The sequence below is a fragment of the Tursiops truncatus genome, chromosome 20, assembly GCF_011762595.2.
Source record: "Tursiops truncatus isolate mTurTru1 chromosome 20, mTurTru1.mat.Y, whole genome shotgun sequence".
Taxonomy (NCBI): Eukaryota; Metazoa; Chordata; class Mammalia; order Artiodactyla; family Delphinidae; genus Tursiops; species Tursiops truncatus.
Window position 1 is genome coordinate 15,107,691 of NC_047053.1, and position 15,597 is coordinate 15,123,287.

At 37.5% G+C, this 15,597-nt stretch overlaps 1 protein-coding gene across 4 annotated transcripts in view; it reads right to left on the reverse strand.

Annotated features, from left to right (window-relative positions):
• Window positions 1-14,176, reverse strand: part of TAOK1 (TAO kinase 1) — a 149,109-nt gene extending 134,933 nt beyond the window's left edge. For all 4 annotated transcript variants that reach the window (XR_002174758.3, XM_019926995.3, XM_019926996.3 and 1 more), the window contains exon 1: window positions 13,520-14,176. The gene's annotated coding sequence lies outside the window, so the exon portion shown is untranslated. The remainder of the gene's footprint in view (window positions 1-13,519) is intronic.
• Window positions 14,177-15,597: the final 1,421 nt, after the last annotated feature.

Below are 15,597 nucleotides of genomic sequence, written 5' to 3' on the forward strand. Positions count from 1 at the left end.
GCAGAAGCAAGAAGAATTACAATCCTGCAGCCTGTGGAACAAAAACCACATTCACAGAAAGACAGACAAGATGAAAAGGCAGAGGGCTATGTACCAGATGAAGGAACAAGATAAAACCCCAGAAAAACAACTAAATGAAGTGGAGATAGGCAACCTTCCAGAAAAAAAATTCAGAATGATAGTGAAGATGATCCAGGACCTCGGAAAAAGAATGGAGGCAAAGATCAAGAAGATGCAAGAAATGTTTAACAAAGACCTAGAAGAATTAAAGAACAAACAAACAGAGATGAACAATACAATAACTGAAATGAAATCTGCACTTCATTTAGAAGGAATCAACAGCAGAATAACTGAGACAGAAGAACGGATAAGTGACCTGGAAGACAGAATGGTGGAATTCACTGCCACGGAACAGAATAAAGAAAAAAGAATGAAAAGAAATGAAGACAGCCTAAGAGACCTCTGGGACAACATTAAACGCAACAACATTCACATTATAGGGGTCCCAGAAGAAGAAGAGAGAGAGAAAGGACCTGAGAAAATATTTGAAGAGATTATAATCAAAAACTTCCCTAACATGGGAAAGGAAATAGCCACCCAAGTCCAGGAAGCACAGAGAGTCCCATACAGGATAAACCCAAGGAGAAACACGCCAAGCCACATAGTAATCAAACTGGCAAAAATTAAAGACAAAGAAAAATTATTGAAAGCAGCAAGGGAAAAATGACAAATAACATACAAGGGAACTCCAATAAGGTTAACAGCTGATTTCTCAGCAGAAACTCTACAAGCCAGAAGGGAGTGGCATGATATACTTAAAGTGATGAAAGGGAAGAACCTACAACCAAGATTATTCTACCCGGCAAGGATCTCATTCAGATTCGACGGAGAAATCAAAAGCTTTACAGACAAGCAAAAGCTAAGAGAATTCAGCACCGCCAAACCAGCTCTACAACAAATGCTAAAGGAACTTCTCTAAGTGGGAAACACAAGAGAAGAAAAAGGACCTACGAAACAAACCCAAAACAATTAAGAAAATGGTCATAGGAACATATATCGATAATTACCTTAAACGTGAATGGATTAAATGCTCCAACCAAAAGACACAGGCTTGCTGAATGGATACAAAAACAAGATCCATCTATATGCTGTCTACAAGAGACCCACTTCAGACCTAAGGACACATACAGACTGAAAGTGTGGGGATGGAAAAAGATATTCCATGCAAATGGAAATCAAAAGAAAGCTGGACTAGCAATACTCATATCAGATAAAATGGACTTTAAAGAATGTTACAAGAGACAAGGAAGGACACTACATAATGATCAAGGGATCAATCCAAGAAGAAGATATAACAATTATAAATATATATGCACACAACACAGGAGCACCTCAACACATAAGGCAACTGCTAACAGCTATAAAAGAGAAAATTGATGGTAACACAATAATAGTGGGGGACTTTAACACCTCATTTACACCAATGGACAGATCATCCAAAATGAAAATAAATAAGGAAACAGAAGCTTTAAATGACACAATAGACCAGATAGATTTAACTGATGTTCATAGGACATTCCATCCAGAAACAGCAGATTACACTTTCTTCTCAAGTGCGCACGGAACATTCTCCAGGATAGATCACATCTTGGGTCACAAATCAAGCCACAATAAATTTAAGAAAATTGAAATCATATCAAGCATCTTTTCTGACCACAACGCTATCAGATTAGAAATGAATTACAGGGAAAAAAACGTAAAAAACACAAAAACATGGAGGCTAAACAATACGTTACTAAATAACCAAGAGATCACTGAAGAAATCAAAGAGGAAATAAAAAAATACCTAGAGACAAATGACAATGAAAATACGATGATCCAAAACCTATGGGATGCAGCAAAAGCAGTTCTAAGAGAGAAATTTATAGCTATAGAAACCTACCTCAAGAAACAAGAAAAATCTCAAATAAACAATCTAACCTTACACCTAAAGGAACTAGATAAAGAAGAACAAACAAAACCCAAACTTAGCAGAAGGAAAGAAATCATGAAGATCAGAGCAGAAATAAATGAAACAGAAACAAAGAAAACAATAGCAAGGATCAATAAAACTAAAAGCTGGTTCTTTGAGAAGATAAACAAAATTGATAAACCATTAGCCAGACTCATCAAGAAAAAGATGGAGAGGACTCAAATCAATAAAATTGGAAATGAAAAAGGAGAATTTACAACAGACACTGCAGAAATACAAAGCACCCTAAGAGACTACTACAAGCAACTCTATGCCAATAAAATGGACAACCTGGAAGAAATGGACAAATTCTTAGAAAGGTATAACCTTCCAAGACGGAACCAGGAAGAAATGGAAAATATGAACAGACCAATCACAAGTCATGAAATTGAAACTGTGATTAAAAATCTTCCAACAAACAAAAGTCCAGGACCAGATGGCTTCACAGGTGAATTTTATCAAACATTTAGAGAAGAGCTAAGACTCATCCTTCTCAAACTCTTCCAAAAAACTGCGGAGGAAGGAACACTCCCAAACTCATTCTATGAGGCCACCATCACCCTGATACCAAAACCAGACAAAGACACTACAAAAAAAGAAAATTACAGACCAATATCACTGATGAGTATAGATGCAAAAATCCTCAACAAAATACTAGCGAACAGAATCTAACAACACATTAAAAGGATCATATACCATGATCAAGTGAGATTTATCCCAGGGATGCAAGGATTCTTCAATATAAGCAAATCAATCAATGTGATACACCATTTTAACAAACTGAAGAAGAAAAACCATATGATCATCTCAATAGTTGCAGAAAAAGCTTTTGACAAAATTCAACACCCATTTATGATAAAAACTCTCCAGAAAGTGGGCATAGAGGGAACCTACCTCAACGTAATAAAGGCCATATACAACAAACGCACAGCAAACATCATTCTCAATGGTGAAAAACTGAAAGCATTTCCTCTAAGATCAGGAACAAGACAAGGATGTCCACTCTCACCACTATTATTCAACACAGTTTTGGAAGTCCTAGCCATGGCAATCAGAGAAGAAAAAGAAATAAAAGGAATACAAATTGGAAAAGAAGAAGTAAAACTGCCATTGTTTGCAGATGACATGATACTATACATAGAGAATCCTAAAGATGCCACCAGAAAACTACTAGAGCTAATCAATGAATTTGGTAAAGTTGCAGGATACAAAATTAATGTACAGAAATCTCTTGCATTCCTATACGCTAATGATGAAAAATCTGAAAGAGAAATTAAGGAAACACTCCCATTTACCACTGCAACAAAAAGAATAAAATACCTAGGAAGAAACCTACCTAGTGAGACAAAAGACCAGAAAACTATAAGACACTGATGAAAGAAATTAAAGATGATACCAACAGATGGAGAGATATACCATGTTCTTGGATTGGAAGAATCAATATTGTGAACATGACTATACTACCCAAAGCAATCTACAGATTCAATGCAATCCCTATCAAATTACCAATGGCATTTTTAATGGAACTAGAACCAAAAATCTTAAAATCTGTATGGAGACACAAAAGACCCCGAATAGCCAAAGCAGTCTTGAGGGAAAAAAATGGAGCTGGAGGAATCAGACTCCCTGACTTCAGACTATACTACAAAGCTACAGTAATCAAGACAATATGGTACTGGCACAAAAACAGAAACATAGATCAATGGAACAAGACAGAAAGCCCAGAGATAAACCCATGCACCTATGGTCAACTAATCTATGACAAAAGAGCCAAGGACACACAATGGAGAAAAGACATTCTCTTCAATAAGTGGTGCTGGGAAAACTGGACAGGTACATGTAAAAGAATGAAATTAGAACACTACCTAACACCATACACAAAAATAAACTCAAAATGGATTAGAGACCTAAATGTAAGACCAGACTCTATAAAACTCTTAGAGGAAAACATAGGAAGAACACTCTTTGATATAGATCACAGCAAGATCTTTTTTGATCCACCTCCTAGAGTAATGGAAATAAAAACAAAAGTAAACAAATGGGACCTAATAAAACTTAACAGCTTTTGCACAGCAAAGGAAACCATAAACAAGACGAAAAGACAACCCTCAATATGGGAGAAAATATTTGCAAACGAAATCAACGGACAAAGGATTAATCTCCAAAATATATAAACAGCTCATGCAGCTCAATATTAAAGAGACAAACAACCCAATCCAAAAATGGGCAGAAGACCTAAATAGACATTTCTCCAAAGAAGATATACAGATGGCCAAGAAGCACATGAAAAGCTGCTCAACATCACTAATTATTAGAGAAATGCAAATCAAAACTACGAGGTATCACCTCACACCAGTTGGAATGGGCATCATCAGAAAATCTACAAACAACAAATCCTGGAGAGGGTGTGGAGAAAAGGGAACCCACTTGCACTGTTGGTGGGAATGTAAATTGATACAGTCACTATGGAGAACAGTATGGAGGTTCCTTAAAAAACTGAAAGTTGAATTACCATATGATCCAGCAATCCCACTCCTGGGCATATAGCCAGAGAAAACCATAATTCAAAAAGACACATGCACCCCAATGTTCACTGCAGCACTATTTACAATAGCCAGGTCATGGAAGCAACCTAAATGCCCATCAACAGATGAATGGATAAAGAAGATGTGGTACATATATACAATGGAATATTACTCAGCCATAAAAAAGAACGAAATTGGGTCATCTATAGAGACGTGGATGGATCTGGAGACTGTCATACAGAGTGAAGTCAGAAAGAGAAAAACAAATATCATATATTAACGCATATATGTGGAACCTAGAAAAATGGTACAGATGAACCGGTTTGCAGGGCAGAAATTGAGACACAGATGTAGAGAACTAACAAGGGGGGAAAGAGGTGGGGGGGTGGGGGTGGGGGGGTGATGAATTGGGCGATTGGGATTGACATGTACACACTGATGTGTATAAAACTGATGAGGACCTGCTGTATAAAAAAATAAATAAAATCAAATTAAAATAAAAAAAAGTTTTGGCCCCAAAGTAGTTTTTCAGCTTCATTTTACTGAATTTCCATCCCAAACCACATAAATAGCCTATGGCCACAAACTATTACTAATTACATTCATAGATATTGATCTTTCATGCTCTCAGGTATATAATTCCCTTTCCACTCCTACTTTTCTTCAAGACCCATATAAAACTGCACTCCCTTAGGGGTCATTCCACCTAAACATCCCTTCACTTTATTTCACTTGTCTGATGACAGTTCTTTGTACCTTAGTATTCACTACACCAGTGAGTCTCAATAACAGGTGATTTTACTCCCCAGGGGACTTTTGCCAATATCTGGAGACATTTTTAATTGTCACAACTGGGGAGAGGGAGTGCTTCTGGCATCTAATGGGTAAAGGCCAGGGATGCTTCAAAATATCTAATAATACACAGCACAAATCCACACAATAAATTATCCTACCTAAAATGTCAACACTGTCATGTTTTCGAAACTTTGCATTGCATTATTGTATGATATATTTATTTGCAAGTCCGTATCCCTGTTGAACTGAAAAAACAGGAGAGATTAAATCGTACTCGTTTCTGTATCCCAACACAGTATCTAGCAAATAGCAGTCAAAAATGTATAATAAATAGATGTGTCATCACTGAACCTATTTTGATAAGTACAGTGCCTAGAATGCAGCACTCAAAAGATACATGATAAGTACATGTGTTATGACAATCTTATTTTGATACTAAAGCTATGTAGATAATGGTTATACTGGTAGTCTTTAAATTCAAATTCCATCAATCACTATTTTGATTTGGTGTTTTCATAGTACATACCGACAGATCATAAATTATAACCTATGTATCTCAAAGTGTTAAACTGAAATTGATTTCTATATTAAGCTTAAACCAAATATGAGTAAACCAAAGAGCTTAATGACTATGCTTCAAAAGGATTTAACAAAGAACACTTTTTCAAAAAAAAAATGTTATAATCTCATATCACAATGCCACTTGAATGAGATAAAGTAGAATAATAGATACTAAAATTTGGGATACCATTTCACCTAATATTAATCCAATATAATTCATGTTAAAAAAAACAGAATGGTGGTGTACCTTAATATATTAATTGTCAAAAACAATTAGACAGTTTTTGTATTATTTAATAAACATGTCGTACGTCAAAAGCAGAACCATTATATTGTTAATGACTGGATTTACCACCTCAAAGATAATCATAAAACGCATTTTCGATGTTTGCTTACTGTATCTATTTCACCATTCCTCCCCTAATATATTCCATGCCATCTCCAGGAAGGTTGAAAGAAAATGTGTATTTACAAGGCTCTTAAATTAACCAGATGTCTTGTTAAATTTAGTTCTTTAGAGTAGACAGACTGTAAAATGTTAGGAGACTAAGTCTCCAACTTAAATTTTTGAGAGAATGATACATTATTAATACATCTACATTTCAAATCTGATAAATAAAAATGAAAGTTCTTTATTTGATTCCTATTTAAAGTTCTCAAAACATTTAACTTTCAACATAGGTTCATTCTTGTTGACTGAAAAAAACAATTGCAAAAAAATCACATTTGGTCTTCCTTAAAGACACAAAATCTAATTCACTTCTGATACTGAAACTACTAAATGCAGAAAGAAAACAAAAAACAAATTTTAAAAAGCCCACCACCCTTATCATTTATTTGATTATCAAATAATAAACAACACGTATTTCACATGTATTCAACCAGAGAAAGAAAAAAATTCATTTGGTAACAATGCATTATTTAGGATTTTGGTATAACATCATTTACTACAGTAATAAACTCTCTTGTGAAACTTATTCTTCTAATTTATCAAATTATCTAATACATATTACAAAAACAAAATTCGTCGATCAATATTTTTGTTTTCCCCTAAAACCATGCTATTCTTGAAGGCAGTGGACCTCTCCAACCAGTTTACCATACATTTGTATGCATATGCATAATCAGTTCAATCAAAATGCCACATAAACAAAGAAATATCCAAATTCTATACTTTCTATTGCTAGCATTCAAGTTTCTCTACTACAGAACATTTCTTTCCTAAATAGAAAATTTTCCCATCTTTTCCTTAAAATCTTTTTACTCTTGATTTAAGTTTTATGGCATTATTTCATAGAACTGAACTTTCACACATAATACACAAAAATATTTTGTCAGTATCTAAACTAAAGATAAAAGGATCTTTTCATTACGGTATTTTCAAATTACTTGTGCTTTTCTGGGTAATGGAAAAATTATCATCAGTAACAAGCACATATGTCAAAGTAAAGAATCTGAGAGTGAGCACATTATACTGCGCCCCCAGGACTCAAAACCCTTGAATTGTAAGAAACAAAACCAACTGAAATACCGTACTCCAATAATGTGATGTTCCCTATAAAAAACATCACAATCATCATCTACCATTTACACAGCATGAGCTTCCTTAACCGCAGTATATTAAATACTGTAACACATACTATACAGAGTGCAACAGTGAAGAGTAAAGTTTCCTTATCAAGTACCATTATAGGTTAATAAGTAATTTTAGTCTTTACAATCAAAAATATGGATGCTTTTGGCAAAGAGACAAGTTTTCCAATTTTGAGTGACACTAAATTCCCAAGTGTAAAAAAGGAAAAACCTTGACCTTGTTTAGTAATGCTGTTCATCAACTTTTTCTAAAACCTTTCTCTGCTTCAGTGGAAACAAACTGGAAAAAATCAGTCCAAAATACAAACTAGAGACTCGTAACTACCACCATAAGTGAACTAAAAACATCAACCAAAATATAAGGATATCATTAGATGTAATGCACTGAAGCACACTGAAATTTTTTTAAAATACTTAATAGGGCGGCGCAGTGGTTGAGAGTCCGCCTGCCGATGCAGGAGACACGGGTTCATGCCCCGGTCTGGGAAGATCCCACATGCCGCGGAGCGGCTGGACCCGTGAGCCGTGGCCGCTGAGCCTGCGCGTCCGGAGCCTGTGCTCCGCAACAGGAGAGGCCACAACAGTGAGAGGCCCGCGTACCGCAAAAAAACAAACAAATAAACAAACATATATATAGTGCAATTAATAGTTTAAAATTAAATCTATATATGACTCAAATAAAAATAAAAGATATTTTCTTATTATGCTCCAAATAAAGTTTTCTTTTTTTAAAATAAATCCTGCAATTCATGAGAAATTGCCCTCACATACATAAGACGTGACATTAGAGCATGTGATAACATGCTCCCCAATATAAAAACCTCAGAAGTTATCATCATACCCAAAACTGCTGGTATCCTGCCCAGGACCTATCAGTACCCCAACAAGCTTTGAGACCTAGGAACGGTAAATATGTGCAACATAACTAACAAATAGACTAGAGACTAGAATCAGGAGAGATTGAAAGGAGAATTGTTGAAAGAAAAAGAAAAAACAAGCATATTCATACTTCAGAAATATGCAGTTAGAAGTAAAAAGCATGAGTTCAAAAAGAAACTTCAAAAAAATTTATCTGTGTACCCAGAACACATAAAAATAAAGCCAAAAAAAGTTTCCCATTACAATGCTCACCCTTACTTACACAACACACTCTGGTATTTCCCATTATTTTTTATTTAAAAAAATTGGTGTTGTGACCCAGTAAATTGAACTGACAAGTCACTAATGGGTCACAACCTGAAGTTTGAAAAGCACTGGCTTAGAGGAACTGACAACCACAGGAAGATCCTTGCTTTCCTCTGAATATCTGGTTTGAGAAAACTATTTAGGAAGTGGAAAAAGTGAGAAGACAGAATTCCTCCAGGGCAGGGACCAAACCTTATTGGCATGTAATCATCACTTAACATTTGCTGAATTAATATACTGTGGAATATAAAGCACTTTCAAGATGAGACATACCTACAAAACATACCTAAAAAAAACGCTTAGGAGAACATGAGTACTTTGGATTCCCTCAAAGCCAGGGATGGTGAAAAGAGTTCCAGGAAGTAGAAGTATGATAGCAAAAGACTTAAATAAACAAATGAAGTACCAAAGAGGAAGGAAATTTTGTTCTTTAGGACAGGTTTTACATCCAGCAAAGGAAAAAGAAAATCTCTTATAGAACTACATAGTAGTCCATTTCAGGTACAAAAAAGTTTGTAAGCTATTCTTGGTTAGAAATTCGAACAATTTCTTTAAAAAATATACGTTGAGCTCCAAATGTATAAATCCAACTTCAAATCAAAATTATGGAATGTAATTCATTCTTAAATATTAGACTCACTATTTTCATTTGTAAACATTTATTAAGTGGCTAATATGTGACAGCCAACAACTTATTGGGTGCTTACTATGTATCAAACAATACATTAGGTACTTAACAAGGGTTATCCCATTTAAACCTAGCAACCTTATAAAGTAGGCATTATTTTCATTTTATAGACAGGGAAAGTGAGGCTTAAAAATGTTATATAAAGAAGTTACACAGCTAATAAATGGTAAAATTAAGATATATTAAGTGACAGTTGTATTATTGGTGGCTGCAGACCCGAATATTTTGTTCCATTCCAGTATCTGTTGATGTTTTTCTCAGAAACTAAACTTTGCATGTCTTTCTAAATGAAGTAATTCATCTACTTCTGAATCTGCACAACATAATCATATTGAATAATTTTATCAGAAAGAAAATTCAGCCCCTTCTCAGCTTTAAAGATAAGTTAGAGGCCAATTAAATGTAGTTATGCTTTTATAACAATGTCACTGCTACTGGCATTTTTAACAGGCTATATATTAATTATGCAAAGTACCTAGTAACCTGTACTTTTATTAACTTTATTTACATGCCACATAAATTTTTTATATTGTGAAAAACCTTTCCACCTTTTATGGGCTGCTTAATTTTGTCACTAGTTAAGAAAATGCAGCCTTAAACTGTATTTCAGAACAAAAAGTCTGCTTCTAGCACAAACAGAAGAGACTGATACAGAAATAATTGTTACCAAATGTTAAAAGAACATCCCAATTGAAAGTAATTGTTTCTAGCCCCTCCACACAGCATTTAAATTCATGTGGATTTTTTAAAAAGGTATGAAACACTTTAATGATATTAAATATCAATTTTTATCATTAAAATTAAAATATTTTAATCCAATATAATGGAATGAATAGAGGTTTGTATCTTTTACACTTACATTTTTAGAATTTGAAATCTTGAAGAATATAAAAAAATAATCCAGCCATGAACAAGTACAGAAACCTAAAGGCAGACGAACATACGTTGGCACTCTGCTTAATGGAACAATCTCAATTTTATGCAAGACTTAACTACAGAATTGACACTTTTTAGAAGAGATGCATTCATATATGATCCTGAACTGAATAGCAGCCCTTACCTTATACATAGAAAAAAGCTCCTAATTTCTAAAAGGTTAAATCAGTATGAGTACAATTATTACAACAGACTACTGATAACCAAAAAGATATACAGAGGAGAAATAAAATGATTTTACTATACAGAGCAGTCAAATGAAAAACAAAGAATTTATTAATTTGAATAACAGATTAATCTCAAATCTAATTTCAATGCCAACAGTTGGCCCCCTAGATAACTTCTGGATTTACTAAGTATTCATATCTACTAAGTACCAGCAAATTCTTAAAATAAATTACACTTTTTATGGTTAGTTAAGAGTATTCAGTCCTAGTATTCTGTAAGTAATCAGTTTCTTTCTTACTACTGGGATGGCATCACAGCATGGGACCAAATATCATGTATATACCTTGATGTAAAGAAAACTTGTTTTATATTAACATGGTCAGTTAACTGCCACATCTACAGTTCTCCCAAAATATATATTACAGAAAATACAATAATTATTTTCTATTCAATTCACTCATACTTTTGGTCCTGTATATTGCTGTATTTCTTTAAAACCTCTCAGTTTAAATCTGTTTGAGAAACTAACCTTTAATTTGGAAGGAAATTTAGTTACTGTCAAGATAATCCTAGACTATACAAAGCCTTTAAACCCAATTGATTCTTAGAAATTCTTCCATCTATAAAACATGAGAATTATAACCAAATTAACAAATCAGGTATCAGAATGCCAAAAATTAAGTCACTAAGAGGGAATTCAGAGAATCAGTTGTGAAAGAACAGGAAGTGATGTACACTGCCATTTTGTAGATAACTAGAAACCCAAGAGGTACCATATAATCTGGAATCAATTAACTCAGACTAACAGCTCTTAGTTTCTCTTTCTGACAGGGGCATCAGAACTCACCTGCAATAACCCGCAGACAGTTTTTCCTTAATAATGAATTTATCTAATTGGTCATGAACATAGTTTTACCACCTTTAACCGAATTCCTACCAACTACTGAAAAGGGTTTCTTCATAGTTGTTCTAAAGAGTACCTCTTAGTTCTAGTATGCTGATATATAGCAAGTAGTTTACCTATATCCAGTGTACATCCTTAAGTTTTGTAGCCCTTATTGATAAATCCCCTCTGCCTTCACCTTTCGAAGACAAAAACAGTCACTTTTTACTGAGCAGTATGCTTGGGTTTATACATGCTAGTATATATGAATTAATTACCAACAAGCCATAACACAGGAATTAGACTTTACCTCACAATTTGCCAAAGAGGGGAAAACTACACACCACAACATGCAGCTTTGTGCCATGAAATAAAGATTCAAATGAGAAGTGCTGTTTAAGTTAAAATGAGTTCAGATAAAAATCAAAAGAGAATAAAGGAGAATTCCATTTGCTGAGGAAAAACAATAAAAACTGATTTAACATACCATTAATGTGTCTCCCTATATTAAAATCATGAAATAAGATGACAGAAACTAAATTAATGCTTAACACCACTACTACTAACATCTTTAAATACCTGTCTTAAAACAGGTTTCAAAATACAACAAACACCAAAAAAGCTCTGATGGACAATGTAATATGCAGATGGCATTTGGAAGTATTTAAAAACAAGTCACCCACTAAGTAAAGCTTAAACACCAAATACAACTTGCTAGTAAAACGTCAAGACAAGATCTCTGTAGTTAGTTTAGTCACCTTCATCACTTTGTATAAAAGTTATTTAATTATATGAATATTCATGTACGGAACATTTTGAAATCACTTCATCAGTAACTCTAAATACTTAAAGAAAAAAGTATCAACTGTAGATTTCAAGACTACTCTTTGGTCACAAGAACTTGGCAACACACTTCCAGAATGTTAATTTTTTTTAAATTTATTTCTACTCTACTAAACAAAACCAACAAGTACTACTGTAAACCAGATAAGATGATTTGTTTTAAACAAATATGACATGAAGCAAAAGAAGTGGAAAAACGACTTACTGACTACAGAATACAGATCCTATCACAATATCATTAGGCAAATTAATCTTTATTAATTTTTATTACATTAAGAAACAAGGCATTTTCAACAGAAAGGTTTGTAACCTAATCATTTTCGGAAAATTCCGATTTCAATGTATACAAAAGTATTAACCCTAAAAATTCACAGCTCAGGGAGAAGGAATGTCCATCAGACAGCCTGTCTGTATACAATAATCTTTAATAATTCTTCAAGAACTACGAAAGTCATAGGAAGAAAAAAAAAGAGGGAAATGAGGGAGTACAAAATTATTTTATTTTAATCCTAACGAAAACCCAATATGCTCACACACAAAAAAAGTCAACCCAGTGTTTTGAAAAGAGAGAGACATCAAAACTGTTCTAACATGGCAGGGTCTCTCTTGAGAGGCCGTAGCCCCCCAACAGTAACAGACATACTTCCCAGGGACAGATCTCAGGGGAGGAGTATTAAACCAGTACCGTTATCGATTTAAAACCAAAGGAAAAGGGGTAACCTTTCTAAGGGAAGCGCCATTACTTCCCTCTCTTGCTCCCCCTCCCTTCAGTGTATACACGGGCCTGTGTATGAAGAAACTGCCTTGGACTTCTGCAGCACTGCAGTAGACTAAAGAATGGGGAAAGGTTGAGGGAAAGAAACGCTTCCATCACCCCTAGAGAAGAGGGGTACAGATTTCCCGAGCAAGGAGGGAGGGTGGGAATCCACCCAGTAGACTACCCAGAGCGGTCTCCCTTCCCAAGAATTCACAGACACTACAAAGGAGGAGAGGGAGGAGCAGAGGAATCAGAAGGGAAAGGGACCTCGCGCCTTTAAATCGGGGTGCACATCAACCCAGTCTCCCTAGGAGGGCCACACCTTCCTCGAGACATCCTCTTCTACCACCCCTTCCGGTAACCCTCAGGAAAGAGGAATGTAATTGCTCTTGCCCCTCAAAACGGGAGGGCGCCCAGCTCACCAGCTTCTTCACCCCACCCACAGAATCACAGACCCTCCTTGTCTCCCTCCCCCACCCCACCCCCACATCCCTTCTTCCGCGCAGCGGCCAAAGTGGGCCGAATTTCCCCGCCCCCTCCATGTCTCCCTTTCCCAAGGCAGAGGTGCCCTTACCCTTTCGCCGACAGGTCTGGGGCGGAGTAGGCAGCCACAGCCCCCTGCAGCGCTTGGGTAGCCGCTACGCTGGAGGGCGAGGAGTGAGGAGGAGGAGGGGGCCAGGCGACAGACCGCCGCCCCCCCCCCCGGAGCCCCAGCAAGCCGCCCAGCCCAAGCTCTGCGACAAGGGGCGGGGGGGGGGGGGGGCGAAGGGACTACCGGGGTCGAGGAGGCGCCCTCAGCGCTTGGACTCAGCTAAGATGGCGCGGGGAAGTGCCGGGAGCCGCCGCCGCCGCCTCGGGGGAACCGGCCCGGGCCTCGGCCGCCTCCCGTCCTCACACAGCCGAGGCCCTCTCGGTCCCCCGCCGCGGCCCCTCGGCGGGCGGGCCCACGCACAGACCTCAGCCACCACCACCCCTGGGAAGGGGGCGCTCACAAAGGGAAGAGAGGCCCCGGGCCGGCCGGCCGGCGGGGCGGGGTCCCCAGGGGCTGGAGGCCTCAGAGGTTCGCGGGTGCCTCGCGCTCTCGGCCCACGAAGGGCGCAGGCAAGCAGGACCCCTCCTCTCTCCTTAGGCAGGCGGCGGCACCGACTCACTCTCTTTGCCACCCTCCCTCTCTCTCTCTCCGAGCCCTGAAGCCACAGAGCCCGGCCGCTGCCCAGATTCCCCCCCCTTCCCAGACACCACTCCCCTCCTCCCGACAGTCATCCCAGTCTCCAATCTCGCGAGATTTCCCGCCTGACAGGCTCGACCCTGCGCGAGGCAAGACTGCGTACGCGTGCACGCCCTCACAGCAGCGCGCGAGTGCTTACACTGGGCGGAGTCTCCAGAATGGCCCAGAGTTCCGTCGTGTCTCCAGTCCGGCCTCGCTCACCTGGCGGAGCCGTTCTGCCACGTGGGCGTCAGGTACATTCATTTCACCCTGAAATCTAAGAAAGAAGCGTCAGGTGCATTCATTTCACCCTGAAATCTAAGAAAGAAGAGCTTATCTGCTCTTCTTCTTTGCTTTTCCCACTCCCAAAATATCCGTCCCCCCCAGAAAACCCTGCGAATGAGAAGCTTGCCCTGACATGTTGAATAGCCCCCTTCTTACACACCTTATTTCAATCCCTCCGTGGAATTCAGAGGTAAGCTGGTCAGCGTAATCAGTATGTAACTGAGTTTTTCAGATTCTAAACGTTTATAATAATTTTTGGAACTGTAACAAGAGTTGGAAATACAGAGCTAAACCATCCTATAGTTAGCGATGGTAGGAAAGGGACAAATTCTTGAAAAGTTTTTGTGGATTGAGTAGGTTGAGTAACAAGTGCAGTAAACAAACTAAAGAGTTCTAAGGGAAGAGGTAGTGCTTCTCATTTTTTTAAATGAAAAACATTTTTTTAGGGGAAAACCCCTCCAGTGGGCCACAAAGAGAAATTTTATTCAAGAACCAAAAGGTATGCCTAAGGTGCAGTCATAAAAAATCTTGGTTCTTCAATCAGTAAAACAACTGAGATGAATAGATCTGTTGTGTGAGATTTGTGAGTGAAAATGTACACCAGAACAGTTGTTGGAAGTTACAATAAACTAGGAAAGTACATTGGCTGTGATCAGAAAAAACAAGCTCTCTGCTTCAGCCGGATGTACATGTAATTTGTTCTAAATGTTCCCTCTCCTAGTAAGGGTCCTTGCTTTGCAAGTCAGTCAGTCGTTACTCTTTTCACCTATATCGTCAACCATTCTCAAACGGCAACTTCCCCTCAGCATTAAAAACAAAACAAATAAAACAAAATAAAATTTAAAAAAACAAGCCCAAGTTTCTCCTTCTCTGAGGGGAAAAGAAAGATTATGATCTTCACCTCTCCTGTCCTTCACAGACAAAGTCTTGGAAAATTTGTCTATCATCCCACCTCCACAGAAAATTAAGAATTTGATCTCGCCAAGGTCAAGAGTGTCCTCCTTAGTTATGTCTAGTGGAGTATTCATTTTAATCCCTTCCTTCTTGACATCTACAATACTTGACACAGTTGATACTCCTTCCATCTTGAAACTTGTGTTCCTCTTTGGCTTTTCAGCACCACTCAAAACCAGTTTTTCTTGTACCTTCCTGTCCCTGAA